We start from the raw sequence: 25,184 nt of genomic DNA, 5'->3' as shown, positions 1-25,184 counted from the left end.
ACTGTTAAGATGGCTGATCCCTTCAACCAAAATAGCCACAAGGCTGGTCATTCAGAGACCTGGTTTTTGTACCACTGTGTGTGTCCTTATTAGTGTAGTAGTTAAGAGTCAGGGCTTTGGCTCTGTCATACATGGGCTTGAATTCTGTTTCTGTCACTTACCTACTTTATAACCTTGGCTAAGCCCATGGTAAGAATTTATCTCAGGAATATTTTCAGTTTATTTCTCTTTCAGTAAGAGAAAAGCAGATTGATAGTGGCTTAAACAAATAGTTCATTTTTCTCACATCCCAGGAAGTCTAGAATAAGCAGTTGCCACCTTTAGAGACTTGGTGTTGCAATTAAGGATGCTTATTCTGTCTTCCCATCCAGCCACCTAGTGTGTTGGCTTTCAACCTCATGGTATAGCAGGAAAATCAAAAGCTTTCCCAAGAGCCGCACAAGGTTTCTGCTTATATCTTACTGTCCAGAACTGTGACGTGTGGATACTTCCACTTACTAGGAAAGTAAACATTCTGCTCTTAGAGGCTCTATAATGAAGACAAACCAGAAAGATGGGAATTATATAGGTGTTATGTTATCCAGCCAACGGTGCAGTGTCTGGCACAGCAATTAATGTTAAATGCTGTTATGATGATCTGGTGACGGTGATAGATGACCCACCTCATTGTGTTCCTCTAAAGATTGAGTGATGTGATATTTAACATTTTATACTTCATAAAGTACTTTTATTTACCTGTGTAAGGAGTTTGTTGGTACTTATTATTATTACATGTTTAGAAGTTCCTTGATGATTGATCCAAAGAAGAAAGGCCTACAAGGTCTTCACTGACCTGGCCCAACCCTAGGTCTGTTGCGTGTAGAGCCTTCTCAGACCACCTAGACCCATAGTAGTTGCTCACCCTTCATTGAGACCCATAACAATTGCTCACCTCTACATTCCTAATATATTGTTAATGTGCTGCTTTATATTTTAAAAATACACATGGATTCTTAGCTAGGTTTAGAACTCCTTAATTATAGGATCTACATAGAGTGTGCCTTATGGAGTGTAGGGAGGAACTCAATTGCTATTCATTTATTTAGTTATTATTTTTTAGAGACAGGGTCTTACTCTGTCACTCAAGCTGGAGTACAGTGGCCCAATCATAGCTCACTGCAGCCTTGAACTCCTAGACTCAAGCAGTCCTCCCATCTCAGCCTCCTGAGTAGCTGGGAGTAAAATAGCCACCACACCTGGCTATTTTAAAAACTTTTTTGTAGAGATGGGCCCTCACTATGTTGCCCAGTCTAGTCCTGAACTCCTAGCTTCAAGGGATCCTCCTGCCTTGGTCTCCCAAAGTGTGAACCACCGTACCTGGCCACTATTCATTTATTGACAGAATGCTTTCTACTTCTCACCGTTAGCTGAACGTGAGGCAAAGTAGGGATGGGAAATGATTCGAATGATGCTCTCTTTCTCTATAGGGGAGGAATTTTATTTTCTTTTGCCCGGTACTATTTGTTCTTTCTCCAATTTCTACCTTGTTCTTTTCCTCCTAAGAGAATGGTTTGGATTGTCAGAGGATGAAGTATATCATTCCATTTTTTATTACTTTCCAGCCTTCTTAACTAAGTCTTGACTCTTAGTTGTGGGGCATTTTGCCCTACTTTCTCCCATCCAAGTACTGACCAGGCCCAACCCAGTTTAGCTTCTGAGATCAGACGAGATCAGGCGCGTTCAGGATGGTATAGCCATAGACATTGCCCTACTTTCTAGTAGGACAAAAATTCCTGACCCCTCACTGCCATCTCTGAGACTGCAACAAAAAGGAAACCCTTGCAAAGTTGCTTCTCTAGTGTCTTTTGCACACTCTGCCACCGTCCTTGTTTTTTTTTTTTTTTTTTTGAGACTTAATAGACAAATGGTATAGGGTGAGGAAATCAAGCCCATTGACTGAAATCTGTACTAAGACGTAAATGATTATTGATCTTTTGCTGAGACCGGACACTAAGGATGTGTGGAGATCTTGGAACGCGGAGGTAATAGATGGATGTCTAGCATTTGGAGCATTTAGTAGCAAGGCTAGTTGCCCAGTCCATGGTTCTTTCAACCTTTCCTTGACCATGCTATAGTTGTCAGTGAAAGGTAGATGCCAGAGTAATCACAGCCAGATTTCTGAGTGATTGAATCCAGTGGTTTTCTTCCCTTTACCATGACCCTGAGATTTTAGAAATAGGAATGAGTGGTTGCTAACATGTTTTAGTTCAATATATATCACCTCTTAAGCCATTAATCTAATTATTCTATTTATTTGTTTCTAATAGTACAAGTACCAACAATTTTCTAACATCATGTTTCTCATACCCTTTGGCCACTTAATTTTCTCTTTTTATTCCTGTCTATTTTTCACTGTTTGATGATAGTTGTTGTTTAAATAGAGCAAATGAAATGTCAGACATGGTACCTGTATTTCTAAGGTCTAAAATAAACTTAATGTGCAGACATCCATATTATCTTATTATCTTTTTACATTATAAAGTGCTTTACCAAGGTTTTAGAGATTTAAGGTGCCAGTTAATTATCTTTCCTCTCTTCTGTTGTAAAGAATAGGAGGAAGGATCTAAATGGAAGTGAAATTATCAGCTTTGCACATGACAGCCCAGTAGGTCCTAACGTGTATACTAGAGATGCAAGTCTAAGGGTACTCCCTATAGTGAGAGAAATCTAAATCACCAAGCAGTATGTAAAGTAAGACAAGAGAAAACTGAGGATGAACTCTTAGGGACCATAGACTTTAAAAGCATCCTTGTGACGACTGAAAAGGAACACAGAAATGCAGGAAATGATAGTACCAAATAATCCAAAGAATTTAGAAGAAGCATTTAGGAAAGGAGTGCTCAAACTGCCTCAAATACTGCCAAGAAATCAGCAGAGAGAAGAGCAGCAACACAAAAGCACCTATGGGATTTTATTAAAAAAAAAAAAGAAAGAAAGAAAGAAAGCCTTAGATCACCCATGGTGAAAAACTTACTCTTCTCCCTACCCAGGCCCCCCTCCCCTCGACTCTAATTACATAGGACCACCTCATTTTGTTTTCCACTTTCACATCTGGCTCCCATTGGGTATAAAATATGCCACTTGAAAATCTTCAGCCTCAAATTACTCATTGTAATCCTGGAAGAAGGACTTATCAGTATGTGTCTGTGTATTTGGAGGATGGTTATGTAGAAGATTTTCCTTTGGAATTGGAGCCCAAAATTTCCTGGTGAGAGAACCCAAAATCACTACCAGTAGATCAGGAATGTATTAATGGGGTGGCACAGTCTGCCAGGGTCCCAGGCAGGCTCTGGAACAACCCAACATTGCCCAACTCTCTTCTGTCGTTTATAGGACGTGTCCTCTTAAACTGAGATTCTTCATCTGTTGTCATTCAGTGCTGCAGGGGATGCACGATGTTGGGACTCAATAAATGTTTGGTAAAATTAGGCTTCTGCAGGTGTAAGAAAAGGGAAGGCTCTGAAAACAGACTTCATCTTCAAATTTCTGCTCAGAACCTAGGATATGAGGAAACTCTGCACCTGCTTCTGCCTGTAAGCAACTTCAGAAAGGTTTGGTTCTCAAAATCAACAAACTATATTCCCTAATAGCTACTTTTTAGTCTCCTGCTGTTGCATTTAGTTTCCCTACTGTTCAAGCCAGAGCTATGACTTGTCATTACTCACATGTGCCTTCAAGTGCAAATGAATGTCCTGCATTTCCTGGCCACCCCCATGCAGGTTTTCCAATCCTTTAAATCTTCCTAGACTCTTAAATTGTGAGGTTTATTCCTTGATAACCAAAGTTCACTTAAACATAGGATGTCATTTGTACCATTGCATTTCTCTCATCATCTGAGTCAAGCAGTGTGTGGAGGGCACTCTAAGGCTTTTACTTTCTTTCTGTGCTATGATGATGCATATGAATAGAGAGTCCAGAACACAGTGAGAACTTGATAAATGTTGAGTTGAAATTTAAATCACACCAGGTACCCAGTAAGCTTTTCCCCTGGGGCAAATAAAGCCAATGTTAAGCTGATCTCACTAGGTTGTTTGGCAGGAAGAGTCCCAAGCCTGGTGGTTTCCTCAGTCACTTCTTGAAAAACCAGGGGCCCTCACGACTGGCTCCCAATAGCATGTGTATTTTTAGTCCTGCTTTTCATGTAAGTTTCCCGTTAACTGCTTGCAGGAAATCTTTTCTTGGACATAATCTGCCCATTTCCTGAAGTCTTCCTCTCCGCATTGTGTCAGTTTGGGGATGAATCAAGTCAGCAGTTTTGGAGAGGGTTTGTTCTCTTCCCTGCCACAGCCTCCCCCCTTTGTGGAATACCAGAAAGCTGTCTTTCTTGTCTTTTTCTAGGGTCGAAGGGAGGAGGGGCAAGCCCTTGGTGTGTGTCAGCCTTTTAGGCCGTCTGACACAAATGTCCTTTTGTGTGTGGAGGGGGCATGTGTGTGTGTTTTCCCCTTCCCAATGGACACTCATTTATTAGGTCCGGATGGTGTCTTCTGAGCTATAAACAATGGTGTAGGAGATAAAGAGCTTCCTTAGTGAGGAAGCTGTGGTGGCGGCCACTGGTTTTCCTTCTCTGCCTCTGTCCCCCATCCCCTTTGTCTGTTGTGAATTTGGTCTGATTTAAGCCAGCCTAGGACCTCTGTGATCCCGATCTAGGCCTGGGTCAGGATAGGTACCGTTCCTTCTACCTTGAGAACTTCAGACTTGGAGAAAGGTTTTCTGTGATAAGGATAACAGTTCTTCATGTTTGTACAATGTTGGTTTTTAAACATGTTATGTCTTTTGGAGAACTGGAATTCTGGCTTTGTTATCCATTAAGAATGGAGGATTTGGATCAAAAGATAACCTGTTTGAGTGCTGGCCCTGCTATTTAATACCTGTGAGACCTCAGACAAGCCATGGGGCTATTAACCATTTCCACTTCAGAGGGCGTTCCAAAGTTTAAAAAAGAAAATACATGTAATGTGCCCACCATATAGGAAGCACCCACATGTTAACTAAAAAAGGAGGAAGTGGTAAATGAGACAATATCAATGAATATGCTGTGCATAAAATCCTGAATATACAGTTACTGTTTAGTTTGAGGATTAAAAATAAGCCTTTCTCTCTCCCCAAATCTACTCCTTCACCTGGATTCTCATTCTGACTCTTCCTTCTCTCAGTCAGCCATAGCTATGGGCTCTCCTATCTCCAAGTAAGCCACTCTCTCTTGAGGCCGGCCCCTAGCCCAGTGCTTAGCACAAAGTAAGGTTCAACATTTACTTGAATAGGTACTTATGAGAAAATCCAAAATGCAAACCCTCGTATTCCCCTTCTTTTCCATCCCCAGAGGCCTGCCCCTCATCACTCAAACTTATTTCTTGATTTTTATACCCAGGGATCAGTGTGAGAACCACTTTAAACAAGAAGGAATTTAATACAGGGAATTAGATGCTTACCAAATGGTAGGAGGGAGAGATGTACTCAACAAACATTTGAATGAGTGCCTACTGTATATGTCAGTTACTGTGCTAGGCAAGGGAACACAGAGTCAGAAAAGATGATGAGGCGTGCATTCCTTCATGGTAGTCTAGTAGGGGATGAAGAAATAAAAACAGTTACAAGATGATATTATAAATTCTAAAAGGAAAGTAGTCAAAGGAACACAGATGAGAGGTACATAAATCAGATTCAGGGATAAAATGAGGCTGAATATGAAAGGGCTGTCTGTACTCATGTAAAAAGTGTGAGAAATTTGTGTTACTCCAAAGAGCCTACATATGGCTTCTCGGCCTTTTGGCTAAGATTTAGTGTGTAAAGAGCCTACAAGGCTGTCCTTAAAACTCTGTAATCTCTTCCTCCCAATCACCTAACCTGTCTACACACAAGACCCCAAAATGTTCTTTATTTTTGCTAACATTTTTTAATGAAAATCTTCAAATATACAGCAAGATTGAAAGAATTCAACAATAAATGCCTGTATTTTGACCATTTAGATTCTGGTATTAATATTTTACTATGCTTGCTGTATCATGGACCTATCCATCTAGCTATTCCCTTGCCCATCCATTATCTATCTTTTTAAAGCATTTTAAGTAAATTGCAGACATTAGTACATTTCTCCCTAGATACTTCAGCATGCTTATCATTCACTAGAGTTCTGTATTTGTTTAGTATTTTTATTTGAGGTGAAATTTGCAAATCTTAAGTGAGTGTTCTTTGAGATTTAATAGAAGTGTAACTCAAGTGCCTGTCATACTATAAAACTTTACCATCACTCCAGAAAATTTCCTCATACCCTCTCTCAAACAGTTCCCAACCCCATGCCACCTTCCAGAATGAACCATCATTCTGATTTTCTTCGTACCATACATTAGTTTTGCCTGTTTTAGAATGTCATATAAACAGAATCTGGTAGCATGTACTCTTTTGTGTAAGGTTTCTTTCATTCAGTGTAATACTTTTGAGATCCATCCTTGCGCTGAATGTATTTATAGACCATTTTTGTTGCTGAGTAGTATTCCATTTCATGAACATACCAAAGTTTGTTTATCCATTCTCCTTTGGACGGATGCCTATGCTATTCCCAGCTTTTGGCTATTATGAATAAATCCACTCTGAACCTGTAATAATATTTTTAAGTAGACTTTTATTTTTTTCAAAAAATGTTAGAGCTGTAGAAAAATTGGGAAGGTAGTAGAGAGTCCTCATGTGTTCCACACCCAGTTTTCCCTTTTATTAACATCTTATACATAATGTCCTTTTTAAGACCTCCTTTGGCTTCGTGTTTTTGGCTGGCTGCTTAATGGATTGCTCTTTGAGAAGACTACAAATGCAGTGCTACCAGTAAATACCCTGTAACGGGAAATCATTTTTGTCATCCCATTGAGCTTATTAATCCAGGCTTTATTTTATCAAATAAGTTGGGCTCAAGAATGCCTAGTGGTTGATGTTTATATCCATTTCTCAGAGTCTTGCTCAGGGAAGGGTCCCAGGTAAGGTCCTGGGTTTACAGGTGAGGGTGATAGGGCTTAGTTTTCATGGCATAAGCAAATGATCAACCCACCACCACTTTCTGGCTTCTCCACTTCTAGGCCTTCTCTCACTTCCAGCAAATTCCCAACAGGGTTGTAAGATGTTTTCCTAAAGCACAGCTTATAATTATAACAATGATTAATATTTATGCTATACTTCACAGTTTATGAAGCTCTTTAACATCCATTTCTTCATTTCAGTCAGTAAGGTATATATTATACCCATCCTATAAAGGAAAAACTAAGTTCAAAGAAATTAAATTACTTACCCAAAATCATATTGCTAGTTTGGTTTTTTTTTTAAGAGTTTAGGGTATAAACCCAGCTCTTTCTTGCCCTTAAATCCTGGTATATATATATTTCTTTCTATTCAAATTTTGGGACTCACCATTGTTTTTCAAGGCAAAATTCAAACCATTCAGTACATCATTTAAGGACCACTGTGATTGGGATTCAACCTACCTTTCCATTCTCATGTTTTCCTGGGCCACTGTAGGCTCCAGAAATACTCGGTTGTATATCGTTTCCCCAAACACTTCATGAATATACCTCCATGCATTTTAATGATGGCTTCCCTTTATGTTTAGAATATTTTTTACTTTCTTCCATCCTTCATATCTTGTCCCCAGAATTTGCTTCTGGGAATATTTTTAATCCTTTAAGACTCATCTCAGGTTTTATTACTTTTATATGAAACATCTCTTAATCACGCCTCCTCCCCACCCCCCAACCCATTCCCAGCTTGAGGTGCTTGGGGCCCTAGTCTGTTGTGTTCCATATATTAGAATTTGAGTCCCCAGCAGACCCATTCCATATTAAGACACAAAAATAATTAAGATATGATCCCTTGAAATTACAAATTGTCTATTAGTAAATCAGACATCTACAGAAGTGATGATAATATAGCATAGGGATAAAAGTGGCCCAGATATAGATTTATTGAGTTCCACTGTGTGCCCAGCACAGATGCTCAGTACATATTTGTAGAAGTGTATTGAATAATAGAAATGATGCATTTGGGCTAATTAGGAAAGATCGTGAGCATATACAAAGATGGTGGCTTATCTACTGTGGTTAAAGAGCATAGAAAGGGTTTTTGCTCATAACCTTCATCCTGTCACTCTACCACCACTTTCTGGCTTTTCAATTTCTAGGCCTTCCTCTTACCTTCAACAAATCTTCAACAAGATTATAAGACTTTTTTCCCAAAGCATAGCTCATGGGAAAATCTTACTGGGTCAGAATGTGTCTTCTTTGGACATGTTTGAGAGTAGCAAACTGCAAAATTGAGTTAGTTCTCAGATGATTTAAACAGTCTCTATAATACCATTTCATCTATTCAACAAAAGTTACTTGGCGTACTATTCTATTTTTGTACCTATGTCTGAAAATAACAAGATGAACAAACTGTTACCCTTGACCCTTAAGAAACTCATAGCAGAATGCAGACACCTTCACACACAAATTCATGTAAGTAACATGAATCTTTTTTGGAAAAAGATAGAACATTAATAGTTTCAAGTAACAATCTCTTATTCCTCTAGGAAAGCCCTTCGTGCTTTCATGGCCAGAATATCAGTTATTTGCTCTTCATTTAGGAGAAATGGTATAGAGGTGATTCAGTAGAGTTTACTATTATCTTATTACCTGTAACCATTATACATCATTTCATATTATAAGGAAATCCAAATAAATACAAAATGAAGTCCTCTTAAAAGTTTATCAGTATGAGCTTAAATAATTTTCTCTTTTGAGTGGTGTTTGTGTTTTGTAGCCCTCCTCTGGCATCAGGTTGTGATATGATTTTACGAGACACCTTTATGTAAAAATAAGATTGTAACAGTTGTTGTATCTCACAAGGTTGGAAGCATCTTCCATAAAAAGTAATAAAGAAGTGCTTTAGATATGGATATAGAATAAACTCTGAGATATAATTTCAGTGGGAAAAAAACAAGATGCATACAATATACTGTGTTACTATGCTATTATTTATATTAAAAAGGGGGAATATTATACATATTTACTGTTCTGTGCATAAAATACCTCTGAAATAAAGCACAAGAAACTGATAACAATGATTGTCTCTACAAAGCAGAGCAGGATGGCCTGAATAGGGTAGGAAAGGCTTGTTATTATTTGCCATTTTATACCTCTTGATTCTTGAACCACATTATTTCTTCAAAAATATGTGCTTAAAAAGAAATGAATAAAAATGGTTTGGGGGCCGGGCGCGGTGGCTCACGCCTGTAATCCTAGCTCTCTGGGAGGCCGAGGCGGGCGGATTGCTCGAGGTCAGGAGTTCAAAACCAGCCTGAGCAAGAGCAAGACCCCGTCTCTACTATAAATAGAAAGAAATTAATTGGCCAACTGATATATATATGTAAAAAATTAGCCGGGCATGGTGGCACATGCCTGTAGTCCCAGCTACTCGGGAGGCTGAGGCAGTAGGATCTCTTGAGCCCAGGAGTTTGAGGTTGCTGTGAGCTAGGCTGACGCCACGGCACTCACTCTAGCCTGGACAGCAAAGTGAGACTCTGTCTCAAAAAAAAAAAAAAAATGGTTTGGGGATAGTTTACTCATGAAAGTTCATAGGGATAGATTATAATGAATATTCTTTTTTGTTAGTGATATTATTATTGTCTTATTTTCTGGTGAAATCACCCTTGAAGCATAATCTCTATATCTTGTGATTTGACTACTGACAGCATAGTGGTTATCAGGGTGTTGCTAAGTTATGTAAGATTCTTAGAAATCTCACACTTTAGGTTGAGAGTAGCTTCTGTGGTCAGAGGAAGGCACATCAGGGCACAGATAAGAGTTCTTGGGAACTTAGCATCATAAACTCTCAGGCCTGAAAGAACCAGAAGTTCATTCTAGCTTACCCCTCATTGTATGTTAGTATGCCTTCTGAAACATACTTGCTTAGTGGTCATTGTATCTCCAGTGTTGGTTGATATTATTAACAGAGCCTCATCAACATAATTGCTGTGCTATCCAGAAAGATCACAGGACTGGGAGTCAGATTACTTGCCTTCTAGTATCAGCTGTGCCACTGATTAACTCTGGCTTCAGGGAAATACTTTCTCTCCCTAGGTCTCTGTCTCTTCATCTCTAAAATCAGAGCATTGGACTGTATCATGGAAGGCAAGTACATAGCATGACTGCTGCCTCTCCCTCTCCCCACCTATAATAGACATCACTTCTTACTTATGATGAAAAGCCACAGATGAAGCCTCAGAATCCTCCTCAATGCAGTCTTCCAGGCGACTGGAACCTATAGGTGGGCCTTGACTAACAAGATAAAAGTCATTCCCTTCCATCTCTAAGGTTCTCAAGCAGCAGTGTGCTGGTAAATATTTAATGACAAGTTCTCAAGGGAGGAAAAAAAAAAAGATGCCCTGGTTTGCAGGATTTGCCAGTTTCCATGTTGTAAATATTCTCTCCATAACTGATTTCAGACTACCAGTGTGAAGTCAACTGGGTTACAAAATTCCCAAAAAGTTGACAATCTGCTTTCATGAGCTGATAGAGGGTGACTCTGGCTCATCATTGTAAAATCAATGACTTTGGATTAACTGGCCATAGCCGTAGTGAAAATGAAAATGACCATACTCCCTAGGGAATTTTATTCAGAGGCATAATTCTTACCTTGCACAAGCTTTTGGATTTTGGAAATACTTGATTGTCATGAGACCTTGGTGAAATTATTCTATATCCATGAGCCTCAGTTATACTATCTGGAAAATGGAAATAAGGATTCCTATTCCATCAGCTTATAGTGAATAATGAGAGACTGCACATAGAGCACTTAGCATGGTGCCTATCATATCATTTGACCTCTAGAATATCCCCCTTCCCTCACCAGTGTAGGAAGCTATTATGTTAGATCATATCTTTATCCTTCCCATACTCCTGAAGGGCTAGTGCTTTCTCCCCAGCCCCTTTCCTTTTCTATTATACTCCCTTGACATTCCCTTTTCCTCTGTCTCTCCTCTGCTCTATTGTACTTAATCTGTCTGGGTGGAATATAAATATTTAATCTTCCCTATTCCTAATGTTTATCATCTATCCAGTCCTCTTTTAGTAATCTGTTCTGTCTGAGATTATAGACACACTCGTGAATAGAAACCAGCCCTGTGTAAGTCTCTTGCATTATCTGCCACAACACCATGAACAAATAAGCACTAATAAGTTCCCCATTCTTATGATCAAAGTTGATGTCAAAAGAAGCTTCTCTTATGTGAGTACCAGAGGAGGCAGCTAAAGATCAGTTCAGAGTAGGGTTTGATACTTGTATAATCATAACTACTAGTATGTACTCATGATTGAAGACCCAACAGCAGGTAGAAATAATTTCACATTTTAAAAATGCGTAATTTTTTATGCAAGTGGTATACTTCTCAAAAGATGTCCACAACTAAATTTTGGTTAAAACACACTGTCTTCTCCCTCCTCCAGTATAATGTTTATAAAATTACAAGTATTACAGGAAATGTTGTGTAATCTGGGCTGCATCTCCTAAATACAGGCATCAATTCTCTACTTACTAAGCACATATACTGTGCTGTAGACCATTCTGTGGGCTAGGAGTTAAAAGACATGAGACATAGTTCCTGCCTGCAAGGAACTTGTGATCTCTAGACAAGAGATAAGTCAGCCAATAGGTATAACATGGAATGACAAGTGCAAGGAGTAATAGAGGTAAGCGGGAGGTGTTGCGGAACATAGAGGGAGTGTTTCCATCAGCCGTGGACTGGTGGAGGATTGTGAGAGAGCATCCTGGAAGGAGTGTGTGGGAAAACTCTGTTCTTCTTTGCTCTTTCTCAGCACCTGGTACTGACTGGGCTAAGGTTAGTAAGTCCTTGGTACAGGGATGATCATATCCACTCTCGTTGCTTCAGTTACCATCCCTATTTGCTAATGACTTCCAAATTTATATCTCCAGATGAATTCAGTGTCATCTATACTGTACTAAATCTCCTTGTTCTCCTGGAGACCTGCCTCAGTGGATGTCATAGCTTGTTCAAGCTAGAAACCTAGAAGTCATTCTTTCACTCTATCTCACCTCCCACATGCCAGCAATCACTAAGAAGTTGATTCTTCCTACTCAGTATCTCTTTTGCATTACCTCCTCTCTTTCTCCATTGCACCACCATGCTTTCTACTTGGACCGTGACAGTCTCCCAGTAGGTATACCTCATCCTAGGCTTGCTCTTCTCCAGTTTTCCACATAACAACCAGAGAGATCTTTCCAGAACACAAATCCACCCATAGAATTCCCCTTTTCTGTTGTCCTTAGGATGAAGTTCAAATTCCTTAACTTCTTCCCACTGGCTTTTTTTTAATGATTGAACAAGGACAAGACCCTCTTGCTTGCCATGCAGTCTCATAGCACACCACATTTCCCTTTATTGTAATATTGGTCATGCTTTATCATAATTATCTGTGTGTTGTTGGCATCTCTGCTAGATACTGGATTATGTACCACGTCTGTTTTGTTTACTGCTATATCCTCAGCCTCTTGCACAGTGCCTGGTATACAGTAGAATACTGAATGTGTAAATGAGTTCCTTATTTTAAATGCATTTTTAAATAATAATTTTCTATCCTATAAAATGAATAGAAGGCTTCTAATGTAGCTTTTTGGTAAATATGGGTAGTCATTTAATAAATTATTTTTATGGCAGATCTTGTTTAGATTGTATACAAAGAGTGGTGAGAGATTCCAATTTCTGTCATATTTGGTTCTGACAAGATCCATAGAGATCAACGTTACAAAGCCTATGGATAAGTTACAGGGGGAAACATGGGAGAAAAAAAATGCCTAAAGAATAGAAACTTAACCACTTTTTCCCCTACTAGTGCTGCAATATGTATTTTCATCCATATATCTTTTTCTTTCCTTTGAATTATTATCTTAAAGTTAGTTGCCAAAGGTGAGGATTATTAGGTTAAAGGCAGTGAATATGCTCTTGAAATGTTGCAAAATTGTTTTCCAAATGCCTTGTACCAACAAATAGCCCACAAAAACCCCTGAGCAATGTATAAGGGTATCTGTTTTATCACACTTTTACCACCACTAAGAAGTTTCATTAAAATGTTTTTGCTCGTTTAATGAGGGAAAAAAATGGTTCTTCCCCAATTCCTTTTTGTTAATGTTTGGTCTTTTTAATCCAATTCTTCATGCAGCTCCTCCTCAAGGAGCATCCCGGCCTGCAAAGACTTGTCCAGAGGCTGGGGGCTCCCAACCTCAGCAGCCTCTAGGGCACAGCATCTCTTTTGTGCAGCGGTAGGGAGGGGCAGTGGTGAGGGAAAACGTAACACAAACCACATCATTGTTAGGGGATGAGGTTGCTGGGATAATGCTGTGAGAAGGGATGAAAAGAACGATTCTCCATTCTTGATTGTTGTGATTTCCAAGGATGAGCCAACAGCCCCAGCACGGGAAGGGATGGGTCTTTACTGCCTCCAGATGCTCTCTTTTCCAGTGCTGCCTCCCACTATTTCTGCTGAGAAAGGGTGGGGGATAGCATAGCAGCTGAAACAGATTAATTTTTATGCCAGTTTCTTCCGTTTAAGGGATTGGCCTGGACCTGGGGACATTCGGAATTAGTCAGAAACTGTTTAGATATAAGAACATGGTTCAGGGTCCATAGTGTGTAAGAGCAAACCTTCTGGAGTCCGTAAACCATTCCTACTTTTATCTATAGGAGCTGCTTGAGGCAAAAAAAGAGCTTTCTTTCCTCTCCTTCCCCACTGCCACTGCCTCCATTCAGGCCATCACCCTGTTATGTCTGGGCTATGGTAGTGTCTTCCTATTTCCCTTAATCTATCCTTATTTGCACTGTTGCCAAGTGATATTTCTACCATGCACATTGGACCTTATCACTCCCCAGTGTAAATTGTTGGTGGTCCTCCACTGCCTTCAGGATGAAATTCAAGATCCTTTTCCCAGCTTTTGGGGGCATTTAGCAATCAGATCCCAAACTGCCTTTCCAGCGTGGCTCACACCTCTCTTCTGAACTGTTTCAGGACCCTGATTAGTGAGTGCATTCTCCATAACGTGCTTGTGCTGGTCCCACTGCCCCAATCGCCCTAATCCCTCAGATCCCTTCTGAGAGGACAGGCCCTTCAGTTACCACCCTTTGGTGGATTGTTCCTGGATTTCCCCTGGTAGTTAATCACTCATGTTCCTATAACTCTATAGTACCACCTACACACAAGATTGTGATTTCTATGATTGTTTCTCCCCAAACCAATAATTATCACCTTTCTTTTGTATATTTCTATTTGTGAATCCCCAGCCCTTAGTACAATATTTTTCACATAATAAATACTCTAAAACTGCGGTCCCCAACCCCTGGGGGTCCGCAGCCTGTTAGGAACCAGGCAGTACAGGAGGAGGTGAGCAGCCAGTGAGCAAGTGAAACTTCATCTGCATTTACAGCTGCACTCCCTGTGTTCGCATCATGACATAAGCTCTGCCTCCTGTCAGATCTGCAGCAGCATTAGATTCTCATAGAAGTACAGACCCTACTGTAAACTGCACATGCAAGGGATCTAGGTTGCATGCTCCTTATGAGAATCTAATGCTTGATGATCTGAGGTGGAGCTGAGGCGGTGATGCTAGTGCTGGGGAGCAGCTGCAAATACAGATTATCCTTAGCAGAGACATTTTGCTGCACTATATATGTGCTTGAATCATCCTGAAACCATCTCCCCCATCCCCCAATCCATGGAAAAATTGTCTTCCATGAAACTGATCCCTGGTGCCAAAAAGGTTGGGGATTGCTGCTCTAAAATGTCTACTTTCCTGCCTTTCTGCTATTCTTAAGCTCTTTAACCTTCAGTGCATTCATACTTTTAGAGCTAAAAGGGCATGTAATGAAGTTTAATCCTGTTATTTTTTGTAGAGACAGGGTCTTGCTATGTTCCCCAGGCTGGTCTTAAATTCCTGGCCTCAAGTGATCCTCCAGCCTTGGCCTCCCAAAATGCTGGGATTACAGGCGTGAGCCACTGTGCCTGGCCTCTTCTTCTTTTTTAATAGTCAACAAAACCAAAACTGAGTGAGGAAAGGAATTCACCCTGGGATGTGTAGCCTGGTTCAATGGCAGAGGGTTAGGGCTGAGAAACTTAGGCAGCTTGAAAAGAACCTTGAAATAAAGGATTGCATCAGAAGGAAAGAAAGGAACAAAGATTCATTGCCAGGTTGTTTGCTGAAAGCTTTATGTTAATATGTTACCTTTTATTTTAAAAAAAAAACTTTTTTTTATATTATGGTAAAACATACATAACAAACTTTACTATCTTAACCATTTTTAAGGGTATATACTTCAGTGTCATTAAGTACATTCATGTTGTCATGCAACCGTCAGCACCATCCATCTCCAAAACTCTTTTCATCTTCCGAAACTGAAACTCTATACTTATTAGACTATAACTCCCTATTTCCCCCCAGCCCCCAGCAACTGCTGTTCTACTTTGTCTCTATGAATTTGACTACTCTAAATATGTCATATGAGTGGGCTCATACAGTATTTGTCTTTTGTGACTGCTTATTTCACTTAGCGTAATGCCCTCAACGTTGATGTTGTAAATGTGCCAGAATTTCCTTCCTTTTTAAAACTGAATAATATCCCATTGTATGTATATACTGTGTTTTGTTTCTCCCTTCATCCATCAGTGGACACTTGGGTTGCTTCTGCCTTTAAGCTATTGTGAATAATGTTGTGATGCACACAGGTGTACAAATACCTGTTCAACTCCCTGCTTTGAATTTTTTTTATTACATATTATGGGGGTACAAATATTATTAGGATTACATATCTTGCCCCTGTCCCCCCTCCCCCACCCCGCTATACCAGAGCTTCTAGCGTGTCCAGCCTCCAGCTGGTGCACGCCGCACCCATCGTGTAAGTACATACCCTTTCCCTCCTCCCCCTTCCACCTGCCCACTTCCCAATTACTGATTTTTTTCAGACATTTTGGTTACAATGTATATCTTTGCCTCTCCCTAAAAAGGGGATAGAGGGACCCACATCTTAAGGAAGTGGTGAGCATTGTGGCGGGGAAGGGATTACCTGCTTTCAATTCTTTTGAGTCTATACACAGAAGTAGAATTTCTGAATCATATGGTAATTCTATTTTAATTTTTTAAGAAATTGCCATACTGTTTTCCATAGCAGCTATACTAGTTTAGATCCCCACCAACACTGTACAAGGGTTCCAGTTTCTCCACATTCTCACTAACACCTTTTTTTTTTAATATATAGTAGCCATCTTAATGGGTGTGAGGTAGTATCTCATTGATTTGATTTGCATTTCCTAGTGATTAATGATGTGAGCATCTTTTCATGTGCTTGTGTACTCGTTGGCCATTTTTTCTTTCTTTTGAGACAGTCTCTGTTGCCCAGGCTACAGTGCAGTGGCATCATCATAGCTCACTGCAATCCCAAACTCCTGGGCTCAAGCAATCCTCCTGCCCAAACCTCCCGAGTAGCTGGGACTATAGGTACATGCCAACACATCTAATTTTTGCGGGATTTGTTTGGTTTTGCTTTTTTTTTTTTTTTTTTTTTTTTTGTAGAACTAGAGTCTCTCTCACTCTGTTACTCAGGCTGGTCTCAAACTCTTGGCATCAAGTGATCCTCCTGCCTTGGTCTCCCAAAATGCTGAGATTATGGGCATGAGCTACCACGCCTGGCCTCTTTTGGTCATTTTTTATATCTTCTTTAGAGAAATGTCTGTTCAAGTCCTTTGTCCATTTTTTAGTCAGTTTGTTTTTGTTATTGTTGTTAAGTTATAGTTCTTTTATATATTATGGGTATTAACCTCTTATAAGAGATATGATTTGTAAATATTTACTCCCATTCTGTGGATTGTCTTTTTACTCTTGTTGATTGTGTCCTTTGATTCACAAAAGTTTTTAATTTTGACATACTCCAGTTTATCTATTTTTTCTATTTTTGCCTGTACCTTTGGTGTCATATCCAAGAAATCATTGTCAGATCCAATGTCATGAAGATTTTCTTCTATGTTTTCATCTAAGAAGTTTACAGTTTTTGTTCTTACATTTTGGTCTTTGGTCCATTATTGAGTTAATTTTTATATATGGTATAAGATGAGTCCAACTTATCTTTTATGCATGTGGATATCCAGTTTTCTCAGCACCATTTGTTGAAAAGTTATGTTACTTTGTTTTATATGGATGAAAATCCTAAGATGCTTTATAACTATCTTATAGATGAGAAAACAGAAATTGAAATATCCCTGAGGATATCCTGAAAGCAGGCCCCTTGGTAACCTTGGCAGGCCAAAGACATAAAAAAAAAAGAGGAAAAAAGGCCATTTGTGATAAAAGGTGAGGAGACAAAGAGAATGGACAGAGAGAAAAAGCAAAGCAAAACAATACAAGATTTAGTAGGTGTCAGCCTGAGCAGAACTTGGCAAAGCGTTTAGTGTTCCCTTCAGAGCCCATCTCCCTCTACGCTTTACTCTCCCTCTTCCTTCTCGGACTCTCTCAAGTAGCAACTTCAGTTTGCTGTCCCTTTTGAAACTCTTTGAAAGCTTTTCCACAGTCTGTCCCCAGCCTGTTTTCTGGCCTTGTCTGCTGTCTCCCGTCCTGCCACTGTGAACCCGTGGTAGAGCTGTGTTAGTTCTCACTGCTCCTGTAGCGAGCCCTGCCTTTGCACACATGGTCATTCAACTGACTTCACCTTTAGTGCTTGACTGTCTTTCTCCAAGGCCCGTGGAGAGCAGGGCACGTAATCACCTCTGTTTCCTAGGAGCATTGTAACACGGTGCGTGCTCAGTAAATGTGTCAAAAAGATGACTAAACAGACTGTTTTTGTTCATCTGCATAATCATTCAGCATATGCATTATAGGTTTACTTTTAGGGATTTAAAAAAATCATGTGACATGATCTCTGCCTACCAGTGATTGTGGTCTACTTGGGAGAAGACCAGATACTTTCATGTACATTTATACTTTAATATTCTGTATAACATGTAATCTTTATAACATTCAATGAATGACAAGGAGGACTGGCTTTCATCTCCATTTTATTATTAAGATACGTTATCACAGAAAAGTTAAATAATTAGGCTGAGGTCACATAGCTAGCAGGAGGTCGAGATAGGTCTTAAACCTAGGTAACTGACTTCAGGCAAGATGTTTAACCACTTTAAGCAACTCAGTTTGTTCACCCATAAGATGAATATGGTTGTATTAAAAAACCAGACCGTGTATGTGGGTGAAGAGTTTAGCACAGTACTGACACATCATATAGATGCTCAAATGCAAGCTATTACTTGTCTCTGTATCTCATGTTTTTGACACTAACACACTTTCTGTGTATTACTTTGGGGAAAAGGCTTGCAAGTACCATCACAAATGTTTTTACCCCAGATTGTTAGGAATATTAATAACCCCTCCTGCTTTACATGTTAGTCCTATGTAAAGCACCTCACATGATGCCTGCCTGACTCAGGGCTCAATGAATGGTTCCTCTATTTCCCCTCCTGGTTTTGTGCTTTTATGGGCAAATTACTTGGAGCCTGATACTCCTAAATTCAGAGGCTAAGGAATAAGCCAGCTAGGAATAGAACTTAGGTTTCTACCATATTTTTCAGGCTGTGGGTTCTTTTCAGTTACTCTTTCTGCATTCTCTTTCCTGTGTTCTCTTCACATTTTTTTGGTAGTTGGATTTATGTTGGTAGGATCACTGAGGCATAGTAGAAACTGGTCTGTACTGATGTCTTATTTTCAATTTGTAGAGGCCCCAGGACACTTGTGTGATACATGGTGCTGTGTAAATTGAAATGCAACTAAGGGTCTCTTCAGTGTTTCTTAAATTAAGTTTATTATGTGTGGTAATTTGCACCTAGAGGCTTTTGTTGTTATTTGTTGTAGTGACTGTGGCACTAATGAGCCTGCTCCCAGAACAGCTTGGCACATGCCCCATAGACAGTTTATTTGCATTTGGCAGGGCTCCATGGTGTACCCTGAACAAATGAATCAGCCTACTTGGGGACTGGGGAAACCAAATCATAGGGAGGCTGTGGATCTTGCTCATGATCCCCCGTGATCATGAGATGCAGGAATATCAGAGAGTTCTGTGTCCTGTTCTTAGCTGGCTTATTCCTTAGTCTCTAGATCTAGGAATATCAAGTCCCACATAATTCACCCATAAAAGCACAAAGCCAAGAGGGGAAGTAAAGGAACCATTCATTGAGCCCTGAGTCAGGCAGGCATCACATGAGTTGCTTGACATAGGACTTGCATGTAAAGCAGGAATGGCTATTCCCAACAGTCCAAGATTCTGATTCAGTCTAAGGTCTATTTGCTTTATTATGGTGGGTAACAGTGTTTATCTGGCAGCTGTATCCATCCAAACCATGCCAAGAACTCAAAAAAAAAAAAAAAATGTGCTAAAAAAAAAATCTTTAGGGTGATCCCAGAGAACACATACTAAGGCTTTTACACATCTGATTCTTATGACAACTCATAAACAGAGCAGGTGACACTTTCCTCGTGAGTCTTAGGCCAAGGAGCTTGCCTGGGGAGGGGGTGGGCAGGTTACGCAGACCAAGGACTGAACCCAGGATTTCTGATAGATCACCACTCAGAGACTCTAATTCTAAGGTTTAACATGAAACAATATATCATGTAATAATTTTTTGGTTTTGGTTCCTGCTTCTACCACCCTCATCAGGAGTTGGGAACTTCAGAGTTGGAAAGTTGCAGTAGTTTCTATGTGAGAGATGTGAGGCTGGTCTGAAGTAGGTCTTAGTTAGTGAAAGAGCAAAGAAGACAGAATCAGGAGTCCTTGCTTTGCTGCTTTATAACTTTATATTTCTGTGGTTAAATGACTTAACCATGTCATGCCCCCAATTTCTTCATCTCTAAAATGGGATAATAATATTACTCATGGGATGGTTATAAGCTTGAAATGCACTAAAATATGTAAAGTGCTTAGTATAGTAAGTATAGTGTGTGACACAGAGTAATACATGTTTTTGTTATTATGGTAAATAATATGTATTGGTTATTATGGTTTTGTTATTATGGTAAGATCACACAGCCTAGAGAAACCCCCAAATCTCCCTCTTGTTTCCCTCATGCTTACTTATTGAAAAACTATTGGGAAATAACCTACCCTTTTTTCCCTCCCTCCCTCTCTCTCTCTTAACTCCACAGGTCAGCCTGGCTCAGAGTTTACAGTAAACAACAGGGGACATTCAGTTGGTTGTGGCCTCAGTTCAGGGCATCTTATGTAATGTTCTGCCCTGTGACATAGATCCAAAAAAAGAATTGTTTCCAAGCCTAGACTTGGAAGGGAGATTGGTAGTCTTAGTCATTTGCAGCAGGTCATGAAGCTGATTTCATTCGGTAGAGCCAGCACTGTTTATTAGGTAAAACTGTCTTTCCTGGCACCTTCTACCCCATTTCAGGGCTTCAGGGGTCTGGCCTCCATGTGACTTGTCCTGACTGAGCTTCAGCAGGTACTTCTTCTTGGGGCCCACAGCCTCCTATCTGATCACCACCTCTCTCCAAGTCCAGCTGCCACAGGCTTTCTAGGTGTCTGGGTACTCTAGTAAACTAATTGCATCTTATATATTTGTGGACAGAATTAACATATAGACAAATGTATTCAGACAGTGTAAAAGCAATATAATAAGCAGTACCAACACCACTGCCCTGGCCCAAGGTCTGGCACAAAGCAGTGGCTCAATGAAAACTTGTTGAATAATTTATTACTTTTAGTATAACACATTTATCATCCTAAACATGTGTGAAGCCCAGTTCAAATGCTACCTCTTTTGTTGAACTATTCTCATGTCAAATATAAACTCTCCCTCTTCTATAATGGAACTTTAGAGGAAAGTTTATATATGTAAAGTTTATATGATCATATTTATTTAGGAAAAGAAAGAAACCTTTCAATCTTATTACCTCATTTGGTTCTCACAACAACCCTGTCAGGATTATCATCTTCATTTTGAAATTGAAGAATCTGAGACTTAGGTATATGGAAGAGCCTAAGTTTATGCCATTCTTAAGTAGCAGAGCTGATCCCAAAACTTACTTTCAAGCATATCAAACGTGCCTAATAAAAGTTCAATAAATATGAAGGGAAGAAAAAGAACTTACTTTTATATATTAAACTACTTCTGTTTCAATATATTATTACAGGCGCATATGTACTTTATTTAGTTGTGTCTGTGTTTTAATGTCCCCGCTAGAACAGCAGTCCTTTTCATTTATGGACTACTGTCTTGTACTGCTACCTGTGCATCACAGAATTTCACTTATAGTAAATGAAAGTAAATTGCCAGTTTTAACAGGGTTCTTCAATGCCAGAAGCAAAGGGGTGACCAATGGCAGAATTGCATACAAAATCAATGTAGAGAGAGAAAAAGGTTTTAGAGGGGAAACAAATCAGATGATTTTCCTTGTATAGAGAGCTTCCTAATGAACCTTCTTAATTTTGTTAAGGTGGAAGGACATACCCCCGAGGGTCCTCATTCTGAAGGTTTATACCAGGCTCGTAGTTTGTAGCACTGGGCTTTACCCTTTCTTGTACCTGAAGCGGCAGCTCTAACACAAAGCACAGTCAAGGACATTGATGCTAGAACACTGCAAGTCCTGGGCCACGGTCCTCCTTGGCTAAATGAGATTCATCACTATTAATATCTGGGTTTCTATTAATACTCCCTTTTCACTGTGAGTTAATTTAAATCTTCTGTTCTCTGAGCTATTCTCAACCACACATTCTTGGGCCTGGGCCTGGTTCCCATTTTTAGATCATAACTTCCATTTTGTTTTTTGTACTTGTAGAAATATTGGGAACTCTGCCTTCATTGTTTCTGAGAGCAGGGGAGGGGCCCTATTGGAATTGTAGGTGAAGCAATTCTTTGTTAGGTAAGACTGTCTCTTGCAGGGTTTAAGGTTAGTGTACCTGTTCCCTGACCTCTAGTGCCTATAAGGCTCCCTAGTCATTGTGACAACTTACCCCCGCCCACCACCCCTCTCTTTCTCTCTCTCTTTCTCCCTCTCTTTTTCCCTCTCTTTCTCCCTCTCTCTCTTTCTTTCTTTCTCTCTCTCTCTCTCTCTCTCTCTCTCTCTCTCTCTCTCTCTCTCTCTCTCTCTCTCTCCCCTCCCTCCCTCCCTTTCCCTCCCTCCCCCTCCCTCTCCCTCTCCCTCCCTTCCTCCCTCTCCCTCTCCCCTCAACCCCTCCACCCCATGTGGACAGTACCACCACTGGTTGAAAGCCAGTGTAACCATATGCCTATCACTGCCACCCTTGATCTCTGTTGTTAACATAAGTCCCTATCCAAGGTAGAACTAGGAATGGGGATGTTCCCCTCTACATCTTGAGAGAAGAAGCTTTTCAGCTCCCCAGAGTTCCCACCTCTGCAAAGTATAGAGGCAAATTAGGGCTCTGAAATCAGAGCTTCTTGGGGATTGGGCTGCTGGGACCAGTTGAATGTCATTGTTGCTCTGTCAAGACCAGGTTTAACCACAAGATTTTACTCTCTTAAAATTACATGAGGGCTGAGGTTGGGAAGGCTGGGACTGGGGAATAACTGTTGGTGAGTATGGGCTTTCTTTTTGGGTGATGAAAATATTCTGGAATTATATAGTAGAGATGGTTGTACACTTTAAAGCAGGGGTACTCAAACTTTTTGAACAGGGGGCCAGTTCACTGTCCCTCAGATCACTGGAGGGCCAGATTATAGTTTAAAAAAACTATGAACAAATTCCAATGCACACTGAGCATATCTTATTTTGAAGTAAAAAAACAAACGGGCAAAAACACCCGCATGTGGCCTGTAGGCCGTAGTTTGAGGATGCCTGCTTTAAAGGGTAGATTTTATGAATCATATCTCAGTTTTTTTAAATCACATGGGTCTGCTACTCTTAGTATTTCTCCACCAGTCACCCAGTTTCTCAAGCGTAACAGTAAAAAAATCTTGCAGTTACTTTCAACTCTTCTCTTTCCCTTAGTTTCCATTTCTAATGGGTCACTAAGATCTAACTCCTAAGTAATCCCCAAATTCCCCTTTTTCTCTGTCCCTACTGACAGTGACCTTGCTGAAGCTCTCCTCTCTTGCCTGTACTGTTGTGATCAACTCTTAATTTCTCTTCCTGTCTCTAGACTTCTCCCACCTTCATCATCTTTCCAAGATGCCTCCAATTATGTCTTCAACTTTTTATTGTGAAATGCAATACACATATAAAAATTATATAAAATACACAGTACTATATAGGAAACACCCATATAACTAGCATGTAGGATGCGGTGACTCATGCCCATAATCCCAGCACTTTGAGAGGCCGAGGCTAGAGGATCATTTGAGGCCAGGAATGTAAGGCCAGCCTGGGCAATATAGTGAGACCCTGTCTCTACAAAAAATTATCGAGGCATGGTGGTGTGTACCTATAGTTCTAACGCCTCAGGAGGCAGAGGCAGGAGGACCACTTGAGCCCAGGAGTTGAGGTTGCTCCAGCCTAGGCAACAGAGTGAGACCCTGTCTCCTCTCCCCAAAATTGTTAGCATCTCAGAAACCCCTAAATGTCTCTTTCCAATCATAGTCATCTTACTCCACCCTATGCCCCTCTTCCAAATATCATGACTTTTGTGGTAATCATGTCCTTGCTTTTGTTTATAGTTTTACCATAAATGTGTGTATTCTCAGGGAATATTGTTTTGTCTGTTTTTAAACTTGGTGTAAATGAAATTACATTTTAACTCATGCTGCTGCTTTCAACTTTTATGTTTGTAAGATTTCCTCATGTTGTTGTGTATAGCTCAGTTATATTTTCTTAAAACTTAAGACCTGATCCTGTTTCTTCCAGTCACATAGATGCCAAGTTCAAACTCATTGACGTGGCAGTATTCAAGGTCCCCTATGATCTTATCTTAACCTGCCTCTCCAGCCTCATTTGCTGTGACCTCTCCCCCAACATCCTTTCCTGTAATCATGTTGAAGAACTCGCCGTCTCCATAAGATGCCTGTGTCTTTCTCTGCCTCCCGTGCTTAAAAATCTAGACTTTCTACTCTTTCATCCTGGTATATTATTTGACTCCCTTTGGAATAGTCTCTTTTCTGCATTACATAATTCTTCATACTCTCTTTCACTTTGTTAACACTTATAATATGTCTTGTATTAGGGTGACAGTCAATTGAGCATATGCAGTGAGCCAGGTGCTGAGATTGGACTGGTACAAAGTAGATGCTTAACAAATGTTACTTTATGCCCCACTTTGCATAGTAGATGTTCAGTTGAATTCTTGGGGGGGAGGGGCAGCGTTCTACCTTTAAATCAGCAGCATAAAGGATTGTAGATTGTAAACTGCTTTAAGCTACTCTGGAGCATCTTTCTGAAACCTTTCCTCCTGGTCACATTTCTGGCTAATGTGAACAATCTCTCAGGTATTTGGAATCTCTAAAAGGGACGTTTGTGCCTCAGAAGGAACGCCATCATCTCTTTATACATTGTTTAATGTTTAATTTCAAAACTTTGAAAATTAATTTTTATTGTACATTTAATTAAACATTATTTACAAATTTGGTTAAATTCTCTTAAGTAATATAATTGGAATTACAAGTTTAGTTTGGCTGATTCTCTTGAATACTTCAAAAATCTTAAACAGTAGATAAAACATACACAAATACAATGATTACAAATCTTATTTGTTTACTTATGCTTAATCTTGTTCTAAAACATCAACACCTTCTTTGTCTTTTTGCTTGTTTATGTGTTCTCCTAGGGTTCTGTTTTGCTTACTTTGATATCTTCCCAAGATTTAAGTTATGTAATTTGACTTTCCCAGGGAATAACCTAACCAGGATGAAAAGTGAAAAAACAACTCAAATTGGCAAAGTCATGGGAACCAGATTATAAACTAATTGATCCTTGAGTTGGGGCACATGGCTTGGTTGCTTTCTCAGGGTGATTCATACCTTGACACTGGTTATGAGGCTAAGCATCCTTTTTCTAAATGAACTTCAGTTGTTATATCAATATGACTTTAGTTCATGCCTTTCACAAAGGTTTTACTTTTTTATAATTTAGCTTTTTATCTTCAAATGAAGAATTTTTTTAGTCTGTCACAGCCAGAGTTATAAAACAAT

General features: G+C 39.8%; 1 protein-coding gene across 1 annotated transcript in view; it reads left to right on the top strand.

Moving 5' to 3' along the window:
* The window catches only part of GAB2 (GRB2 associated binding protein 2), a 169,268-nt gene that overhangs the window by 65,493 nt on the left and 78,591 nt on the right, over window positions 1-25,184 (top strand). The gene's annotated exons all lie outside the window — the stretch shown is intronic.

This window comes from Microcebus murinus, chromosome 4 (genome assembly GCF_040939455.1).
Source record: "Microcebus murinus isolate Inina chromosome 4, M.murinus_Inina_mat1.0, whole genome shotgun sequence".
Classification (NCBI taxonomy): Eukaryota; Metazoa; Chordata; class Mammalia; order Primates; family Cheirogaleidae; genus Microcebus; species Microcebus murinus.
Note: the sequence above shows the minus strand (reverse complement) of the source record. Positions and strands in the feature narration are given on the sequence as shown.